The sequence below is a fragment of the Coregonus lavaretus genome (genome assembly GCF_964263955.1).
Source record: "Coregonus lavaretus genome assembly, chromosome: 24".
NCBI lineage: Eukaryota > Metazoa > Chordata > Actinopteri > Salmoniformes > Salmonidae > Coregonus > Coregonus lavaretus.
Genome location: NC_140011.1, coordinates 11,983,230 through 11,993,964, shown reverse-complemented (window position 1 = coordinate 11,993,964; position 10,735 = coordinate 11,983,230). Strand labels below are relative to the sequence as shown.

Genomic DNA, 10,735 nt, shown 5'->3' with positions numbered 1-10,735 from the left:
GTGGGAACTCACACAGACCACTCTCCCTTATGATGCTTTCTCTCTCTGGTAGAGAGGGATGGAGGTACATAGGGAGACTGAGGAGGAAGAGAAATACTTGAAATAGCAGACTGAACTCCATACTTCTGACTGCAGGCCCGGGCATTGATCATGAGGAGAAGAGATTACGTTATTTTAGAGCAGGGGTCCCCAAATTACATTCAGCCTGGGACGGTTTTTCCTTGAACAGATAGTCGGGGGGCCAGAGTATAGTTATACATAATTTGTACGCTGCAAATTGACCGCAAGGATCCCAAACAGATATAGTATTTGACAAAAACTAAATAATTTCAAACCTTGATTACATTGGGATATGATCACGTGCCTCTCTATTTATGTGTGGGAATACTTGGGAACAGATTTCCTAAATTAAAATCACTTTGAGCTGATTTCCTTCTGATTTTAGTCTTTTATTTCCTTTACGCGCGTGCGTATGTGGTTCAAGTGTGTGTGTGTGTGTGTGTGTGTGTGTGTGTGTGTGTGTGTGTGTGTGTGTGTGTGTGTGTGTGTGTGTGTGTGTGTGTGCCGCATGGGCATGGCATGCGCCTTCAAATGCTTGCCATTGTGATGGACTCACGAGAGCGCATAGTGTTAGTCCATCCCAGCCCGCGCGCGGAGAGAAAACACCGACACAAGGTTTAGGCCTACGGTTGACGTGAAACTTAACACGAATACCGAGAACGAAGACCATTTCACCGGTAACTCTGATTCCGAGACTTTCGTGTGGATTTGGGAGAGAGAAGTGAGTAAACCTGACCAGTGACCTGGTCAACAGAAGAAGTAACTGCATGACTGTTTATACTACTACGATATAATCCCAGATCAACATTCCAATCAATTTATTTTGTCTTATTTTCTGTCACTGTCAAAATATTTTTGGTGTTATAACCCTAGGCAAAAAAATAAACCTCAGAGCCGTTCAGGATATTTTTTGTTGTGAAACAAGAATCAAAAAGAAAAACAATATCACACTAAATTAGGCAACTGGAAATATCTAAACTTATTCTTAAAATATAATATTTATTATTTTAGCATTGAATATCTGGATTCTTACTATTTCAACACCAAAGCTCTGAGATCTGAAGATGGACTCGCTGTTGAACATGACGGATTACTACCCTTCCGTTAACGCCACTAACGGCTCCGGTTTGAACGACACAGAAGGCTATAACCAGTTCGTGCAGCCGGTGTGGCAGATCGCTCTCTGGGCAGTCGCCTACTGCAGCATGGTGTGCGTCTCCATGATCGGTAACCTGGTGGTCATCTGGATCATCCTCGCGCACAAACGCATGAGGACCGTGACCAACTACTTCCTGGTAAACAAACAATTCTTAAAATCTAAAGAAGGAGATGGCTTTTTTATTTATTTATTTATAATTTTGTAACAATTTCTCCATTGAATGTGAACTTTTTTTCGTGTGTGTGTCTGTCTGTTTGTCTGTGTCTCTCTGTGTATGTGTCTGTCTGTCTCTCACTCCCTCCATCTGTCTGTGTCTGATCCCTCTCTTCCTCTCCTCCCAGGTGAACCTAGCCTTTGCAGAGGCGTCCATGTCTGCCTTCAACACAGTGATAAACTTTGCCTACAGTGTCCATAACGAGTGGTACTTTGGTTTGGGCTACTGTCGCTTCCATAACTTCTTCCCCATCGCAGCTGTCTTCGCCAGCATATACTCCATGACCGCCATAGCACTGGACAGGTGAGCAGTGTGTGTGTTTGTTGTCACTGGAATCTACTCCATGACCGCATTACCGCAATAGCTCGGAACAGGTGAGAAACCTGTACTCCTGAGTGGCGCAGTGGTCTAAGGCACTGCATCGCAGTGCTAACTGTGCCACTAGAGAACCTAGTTCGAATCCAGGCTCTACCGCAGCCGGCCGCGACCGGGAGACTCATGGGCGGTGCACAAGTCGTCCAGGGTAGGGGAGGGAATGGCCGGCAGGGATGTAGCTCAGTTGATAGAGCATGGCGTTTGCAACGCCAGGGTTGTGGGTTCGATTCCCACGGGGGGCCAGTATAAAAAAAATAATATATGTATTCACTAACTGTAAGTCGCTCTGGATAAGAGCGTCTGCTAAATGACTAAAATGTAAAATGTAAACCTTATATACTGTGTGTGTGTATGACCACGCTACAGTAAAGCTTACATAACATCTATGTACGATGCCTTCAGAAAGTATTCATACCCCTTCACTTATTCCACATTTTGTTGTGTTACAGCCTGAACTCAACATTTTTCTCACCCATCTACACACAATACCCCATAATGACAAAGTCAAAACATGTTTTTAGATATTTTAGCACGTTTATTAAAAAAGAAATACAGAAATATCTAATTTATATAAGTATTCACACCCCTGAGTCAATACTTTGTAGAAGCAACTTTGGCAGCGATTACAGCTGTGAGTCTTTCTGGGTAAGTCTCCAAGAGCTTTCCACACCTGGATTGTGCAACAGTTGCCCATTATTCTTTCAAAAAAGATTCATGCACTGTCAAATTGGTTGTTGATTGTTGCTAGACCACAATTTTCAGCTCTTGCCATAGATTTTCAAGTAGATTTAAATCAAAACTGTAACTCAGCCACTCAGGAACATTCACTGTCTTCTTGGTAAGCAACTCCAGTGTAGATTTGGGCTTGTGTTTTAGGTTATTGTCCTGCTGAAAGGTGAATTAATCTCCCAGTGTCTGGTGGAAAGCAGACTGAACCAGGTTTTCCTCTAGGATTTTGCCTGTGCTTAGCTCCATTCTGATTTTTTTAATCCTGAAAAACTCCCCAGTCCTTAACAATTACAAGCATACCCATAACATGATGCAGCCATCACTGTGCTTGAAAATATGGAAAGTGGTAATCAGTGTGTAGCCGGCAAGATGGAAAAATCTGCCATTCTGCTCTTGAGCAAAGCAGTTAACCCCCAACCACAACTGGGTGCTGATGTCGATTAAGGCAGCCCCCTGCACCTCTCTGATTCAGATGGGTTGACTAGGTATCCCCTTTCCCAGTAATATGTTGTATTGGATCTGCCCCAAACATAACACTTTGTATTCAGGACAAAAGTTAATTGCTTTGCCACATTGCAGTATTACTTTAGTGCCTTGTTGCAAACAGGATGCATGTTTTGGAATATTTATTCTGTACAGTCTTCCTTCTTTTCCCTCTGTCAATTAGGTTAGTATTATGGAGTAACTACAATGTTGTTGATCAATCCTCAGTTTTCTCCTATCACAGCCATTAATCCCTGAGCAGTTTCCTTCCTCTCAGGCAACTGAGTTAGGAAGGATGACTGTATCTTTGTAGTGACTGGGTGTATTGATCAGGGGTTGGAACCGGTTCAGGGAACAGAACAGAAAACCGGAAAATAACAAAAATTTTCAAGGAACACAGACGGAACTGGAAACAAATGTGGTCCACACTGTTCCGGAAAATAACCGTTATTTTAAAAAGCATTGAAAATGGTTAATAACGTTATTTTACGTTCCAGGCATTTTTTGTAGTCCCACAAAAAAAAATGTAACAAAGCGCCTATGCAAAGCCCTCACTCTGTCACTCAGAAACGTATTACAGCATCTGCCTGCAAGCTGAAAATCTTTGCCAGTGTGTGTGCGTGTTTAGGCTACCTGCCCCTCCCCCCTCCAAAGCATAGGCTACTGTACGGATGTTTGAAGCGTGAAAAGATAGGAGAGACATTTTTAATTAGCTAGAAAAGAATGGATACTTTTTTTTCATGCTAGTTAAGGACACTATAGGCCTAGTTATCACGTTTCACGTTGGATTTATTAACTACAAAAAGGTAATTAGCTAGCAAGCTCAAAGGATATTCAAAGTGCCTTCATAGAAGCCACTCATCGTAGGTATTATTCTGTGGACCTAATTCAGATACTGCATATCATGACAAGATGCCTACCGCTTCAAGCCTGCTCCTCAACCCTATCTCGCTCTCTCCCCACCCATAACATTTCAGTCAAATCTTGAGCCATAGTCTACACTAGTCTGTCCATCACGCATGTAAACAACTAGCTTGCCTGCTCTATCCGCACTGATTGGAGAAATAATTTAATGAGCTAACTGTAAAAAACTTGATTTCACAGGTTAAAAAAGGAACAGAAAGGAACGATATCAACGGTACATTTTTGGGGTCGAACCGGTTCAGAACTTTATTTTGCTGGTTGGAACAGTGAAACGGAACAAAAAAAATAGTGGTTCAGTTCAGAAGTAAATGATTGGTTCCAACCCCAGGTATTGATACAGCATCCAAAGTTTAATAACTTCACCATGCTTAAAGGGATATACAATATTATTATTTTTTACCCATCAACCAGCCCTTCTTTGCGAGACATTGGAAAACCTCCCTGGTCTTTGGGGTTGAATCTGTGTTGAAATTCACTGCTCGACTGAGGGATCTTACAGATAATTTTTACTCCTGAACTTACTAGGCTTGCACTAACAAAGGGGTAACAAAGGGGTTGAATACTCAAGACATTTCAGCTTTTTATTTTTAATTAATTTGTACACATTTTGAAAAATATAATTTCACTTTGACATTATGGGGGATTGTGTGTAGGCCAGTGACAAACATCTAAATTTAATACATTTTAAATTGAGGCTGTAACACAATAGAATGTGGAAAAAGTCAAGCGGTATGAATACTTTATGTGAAGGCAACATGAGTCTTAAATCCCCTCTATAATCTTCAGCATTGGCTTCAGTCAACCACAGGATTAGCTTTTGACTTGTCTAGCCTCAATTCAAGTGGATGTTGTGTGTGTGTATACTGTATGTGTTTGATATGTGTGTGTATGAGCAACCTTTTCCTCGAGATACATTCTCCAACCCTGCTTCTCTCTCGCATACTGTCATCAGTATGTTGCCACAGCGTAAGTGTGTGTGAGCAGCCTTTTCCTTCAGATTATCCCTGCTACCCTCTTCTCCATCCCTCCTTCTCTCCATCCTTTGTTCTGGGTTCACTGTCAGAACACAGATCCCCCTCTCATCAGTCTGTCACCACAATGTCAGAACAATCTGAACATTCAAGCATTATTGAAGTAGTCAGCTTTCAGCTCTCTCTCTTTCTGTGTGTGTGTGTATGCGCGCGCGTGTGTGTGTGTATATGTGAGAGAGAGAGAGAGAGAGAGAGAGAGAGAGAGAGAGAGAGAGCAGCCCTTTGCCCCAGTTGATGCTCACACAGAGTGCCCAGCAAACCGGGAACATTCTCAGAACATTACCTAAGATTCCCCTTAAATTCTAGTTAGGGTTTGAGCTAACATTAGGATGATAACGTCCCACAAACCTGGATTACCAAATATTTTTTTCTAATTAAAGGTTGGAAATGAAATATCCTTGGAATGTTCTCCTAACATTCACTAAAATGTTGTTCACAATCATCTGTAAAAACTACCACAGAACATTCCCCTAAGGTTCTCATTAGGTTGCCAGGGAATGTAATAACACAATGTTCCGGTAATGTTCTTAGAACATACTGCCGCAACAAAATGTGGGCGCAATAGAAGTGTTTCTGAGGAAACATTACAGGAACGTTCTGCTGATGTTGATAGATATGTTATTCAAAACACCCATAACAACAAGCAGGGAATAGTCCTACATGGTCTCATAAAGGTATAGTGTGACATTAAGACATGATGGTTCTAAAAACGTTCCCTGAGCATACATCAGAAATTAAATGTTGGAGTAATAGAAGTTATTCTAAAAAAAAATCCTGGAATATTGAGCTAATGTTGATGGAGATATTACTACTACCACCTATAACAACAAATAACAAACATTCCAAATGTTATTCTGTAAGGTTATGACAATCCATAATTGTTCTAAAAACATACTTCAGCGATAAGGAAAGTAGTTCTGAAAATATTGCTTAAATATTCTGCTAATATTGATGTGTAATGTAACATTATAAACTTGCCAAACCTTTAAACAAATGACATTTCAATCTTCTTACATCATTATATTTTATTAGGGTATTGTCCAAACATAGCAATAGCTTTTTTAAAGAATAGTAATCCAGTATATTTGAACCTGTGATCTGCCATCTTCAAGCCGTCGGCTACTTAGTGTGCTGCGCCACCAGGATCCTAATGTTTCTAGTGGATTTCCCTTTCTACTGAAATCCTTAAATTATTATCCAAACTATGGCTATACAGTATGTCTTAGTACACACAGTATACACATGTATGTACACCTCACTGAAATCTGCCAGGCAATCATTTAACATGATTTGTGAAATCAAGTTTGTAGGGAAAATAAAAGTCAAAACATCCCAACTTTACAGTATAAAGAAGATGGATAGATTAAGAAATAATAGAGGACACTTATTTTTCTAGATTTAGTTATTCTCTCAACCGAATTAAATGTTCTGGGAATTTTTTAAGAACTCAGAACGGCTGTTCTGTCAACATTCTTGCAACATCAAAGACATTTTTTGTGCACCCTGATAGAAACATTATCTGAATGTCAGCACAATTGGACAGTTTGAGTGTTTTGGGAACCTATCTCTTGTCATATGTTCCAACAACCTAAAGAAATGTTTTAGGAACTTTTTAAAGAACAGAAAAAAATGTGTTCTGGGAACATTCTTTTAACATCACGTCAGTGTTTGTTTGCACCCTAAAACATTGTATAATCATCCGCACAACTGGACAGTTGTTGTGTTTGGGAACATATATTTTGTGATGTCCCCACAATGTTCCCACCAGACTTTTCCTACAACCTAATAAAACATTCTGGGAACCTTTAAAGAACAGACAAAATGTGTTCTGGGAATGTTTTATACAGTGCCTTCGGAAAGTATTCAGACCCCTTGACTCTTTCCACATTTTGTTACATTACAGCCTTATTCTAAAATTGATTAAATCGTTTTTCCCCCTCATCAATCTACACACAATAACCCATAATGACAAAAAGCAAAAACAGGTTTTTAGAATGTTTGCTAATTTATATTTATAACAAAATCTGAAATAATACATTTACATAAGTATTCAGACCGTTTACTCAGTACTTTGTTAAAGACAGGGTGGTGCGGCAGGTGCCGCTTCTCATTCGAATGCTGTAATTTTATCTAAACCATCAGGTGTACGCCGACCCCAGCTAAGTAACTCATGCAAAGAGTTAAAGCGCAATTATGTGTTTTATCTCCAGTACTCTGCCATGATTGTCAGTTATGTAGCTGCTCTACTGATAATCTCAGTGCGTCCTTGCTGGGATGACACAATCAGTCTACTACCGGAGAATATTAACACCAAACACAAACACATTGGTTCACCGTTCCACGGGAGCGGACAGTACACAGCATACCATAATGTTCTGAATAATGGCCAAGTCTACCTCGCTCCTTATTCTACTGAACCGCTTAGGCGCAACAAACACAAGTCCAACATTTATCGGAAACTGTTAAACTACCTGTTCACTACCCTCCTGCTCTCCGGGGATGTGCAACTCAATCCTGGGCCCAACATCACCGAGCCAGCGATACGCACCGGAGTGGAGGGCGGTGGATGGCCTCGTCCACTGATCGTCGCCGCTGTGGAGGTGGGTGAGTGCTATGGTCCTGTGGTTTCTCTCGACTCACCCGGCTCCAGGATGGATTTTGACTCTTCAAACATACCAAAGTCGCTATATGCGATCCCTGACTCTGCTTCTGGTATGCAAGCTGTTTTAATTAGTTTCCCGCATCCAGTGCAGGCGGGAGGGATTGTTAATTGCGTTACCGAACTGCCCCTAATCAAAACGAAACAAAACGGCCTAAACCCAGCCGTCAGAAAACACAGAAAATTTAATTTTTTTCAATGTGTCAATCACTCTCGAGTCATCTGGGACCCACGAGCTAAGCCCAAGGGACTACTAGGGGGGCACTTGAACATTCGTAGTGTCATTCCAAAAAGTGATCAAATTCAACATCTACTCACAGACTCCAACCTTGACTTTCTCTGCCTCTCAGAGACATGGCTCCATAGAAACTCTCCATCTGCTGCTTTGATTGTGCCTGGCTACAATGTTTTCAGGAGAGACAGGACTGAAGGAAGAGGAGGGGGTGTGATGATTTATATTAAAGAACATATCCGATGTAAACAAATTGAGTGGTCATGTGATAATGAACTAGAATGTATTGGCCTGAACATTACACTGTATCCCCAAATGTCTTTTACCCTCATTGGAATGTATAGGCCACCTTCCACCAAAAGTGTGTTTTTTGATCAGTTTAATAACATGCTTAGGGAATGTGATTTTGGGAAAGAGGTCATCTTAATGGGAGATTTTAACATTAATTATGAAGACAAGTGTTGTAGGAAAACCCTCAAACGGATCACTAATACCTTTGACCTTACACAGCTAGTTAAAGGGCCAACCAGGGTGACTTGTTGCTCTAAAACACAGATTGATTTGGTGTTCAGTAATAAACCAGAGAGAGTGACTAAATCATTCAATATGGTTACTGGGCTATCTGATCATAATCTGACATTTATAGCCAGAAAGCTGTCTAAGAGCAGGTTTAACCTCTCTACTGTTAGAAAGCCTGATCAACTAAGAATACCTAAGAGTGAATTAAGCTATTTTGAAAATGCAATTAAGGGAATTAACTGGAATGATCTCTTGTCCTATGCAGACGTGGAAGCTGATAGTCAAGTTTTTCTATCCACAATCCAGACTACATTAAATGGTTTCCTAAAGAAAATCAAATCCAAACCTGGCCAAAAGAGCACTCTTCCTTGGCTAAATGGAGAAATCTGGAAATTGATGAAAGAACGGGATTATTATCTAAAAATAGCCCTAAGATCCAAATTAGAGCATGACAGACGTAGGTTTACCATGTTGAGAAATAAGGTGATGAAAGAAATCAGACAGGCCAAGGCAAACTTTTTTATTAACATAATTGGTGAAGCAAAGGGAAATTCTAAACTGATCTGGGAGAATCTAAAAAAGTTAACAGGGAAAGACCATAGTAACACTGCAAAAAGACTAGAAATCATGGTGAATAACAATCTAACACAGGATGCAGTCAAAATAGCAATAGCCTTCAATTCCTACTTTATTGACTCTGTCAGGGTACTGACACAGAACCCCTCCACTGGTTTCTTGGGCTCAGTGCTAGTAAATGATGCTCAACCTGTCTTCATCATAAGGGAGGTTTCTGAGTCAAAGGTAGACAAGGTGATTAGCTCACTAAAGAACTCTAAAGCCAAAGATGTGTTTGGGATGGACTCTACCTTTCTTAAAAACTACAAAGAGTCACTCATTGGCCCCATTACTAAGGTCACCAACACATCTATTGGTCTCGGGGTGTTTCCAAGGGTATGGAAGTCGGCCATAATAACGGCCATCTTTAAATCAGGCGACCCTGCTGATGTGAGTAACTACAGGCCCATTAGTATACTACCTGTGGTGTCAAAGATTGTTGAAAAGTGTGTAGCAGAACAACTGATTGCCCACCTCAACAACAGCCCCTTCACATTACATTCCATGCAGTTTGGCTTCAGAGCGAAACACCACAGAAATGGCCAACTGCTTTTTTCTGGAAAATGTGAAGTCCAAGATGGACAAAGGGGGCGTTGTTGGGGCTGTGTTTCTGGACCTAAGGAAGGCTTTTGATACTGTTAACCATGAGATTCTCATCACAAAATTGTCAAAGTTCAACTTTTCCCCCGATGCCTTGAGATGGATGAAATCATATCTTGAAGGCAGAACTCAGTGTGTCAGAGTGAGCAATGAGCTGTCGCCCACTCTTAGCTATGATGTGGGTGTGCCCCAAGGGTCAATACTGGGGCCCCTCCTGTTCAGCCTGTACATTAATGATCTGCCTTCTGTCTGTACTGGGTCTGAAGTTCAAATGTATGCAGATGATACAGTGATATATGTGCATGCAAAGAACAAACAACAAGCTGCACAAGAACTCACTACTGTAATGGTCCAGGTTACAAAGTGGCTCAGTGACTCGTGTTTGCATCTCAATGTGAAAAAAACTGTTTGCATGTTCTTCACAAAGGGGGCAACAGATGCTACTGAGCCAGAAGTCTATGTGTCAGGGGAGAAGCTCCAGGGGGTATCTGATTTTAAGTACCTTGGCATCATACTTGATTCCAACCTCTCTTTTAAAAAGCATGTGAAAAAGGTAATTCAAATAACCAAATTCAACCTAGCTAATTTCCGATTTATACGAAATTGTTTGACTACAGAGGTAGCAAAACTGTACTTCAAATCTATGATACTCCCCCACTTAACATACTGCTTGACTAGTTGGGCCCAAGCTTGCTGTACAACAGTAAGACCTATTCAGTCTGTCTACAAACAGGCTCTCAAAGTGCTTGATAGGAAGCCCAATAGCCATCATCACTGTCACATCCTTAGAAAGCATGAGCTCCTGAGTTGTGAAAATCTTGTGCAATACACCGATGCATGTCTTGTATTCAAGATCCTAAATGGCTTGGCTCCCCCTCCACTCAGTATTTTTGTTAAACAGAAAACCCAAACATATGGCAGCAGATCCACAAGGTCTGCCATGAGAGGTGACTGTGTAGTTCCCCTAAGGAAAAGCACCTTTAGTAAATCCGCTTTTTCTGTGAGAGCTTCCCATGTCTGGAATACACTGCCATCAGACACACATAACTGCACCACATATCACACTTTCACAAAATGCTTGAAGACATGGCTAAAGGTCAATCAGATTTGTGAACATGGTCCCTAGCTGTGTGTT

General features: G+C 41.0%; 1 pseudogene across 1 annotated transcript in view; it reads left to right on the top strand.

Moving 5' to 3' along the window:
- Positions 1–1,124: 1,124 nt before the first annotated feature.
- LOC311100303 (substance-P receptor-like) overlaps positions 1,125–10,735 on the top strand; it is a 24,037-nt pseudogene continuing 14,426 nt past the window's right edge. The window contains exons 1-2 of the transcript in view: positions 1,125–1,355; positions 1,561–1,736. The product of the transcript in view is annotated as a substance-P receptor-like (transcript). The remainder of the gene's footprint in view (positions 1,356–1,560; positions 1,737–10,735) is intronic.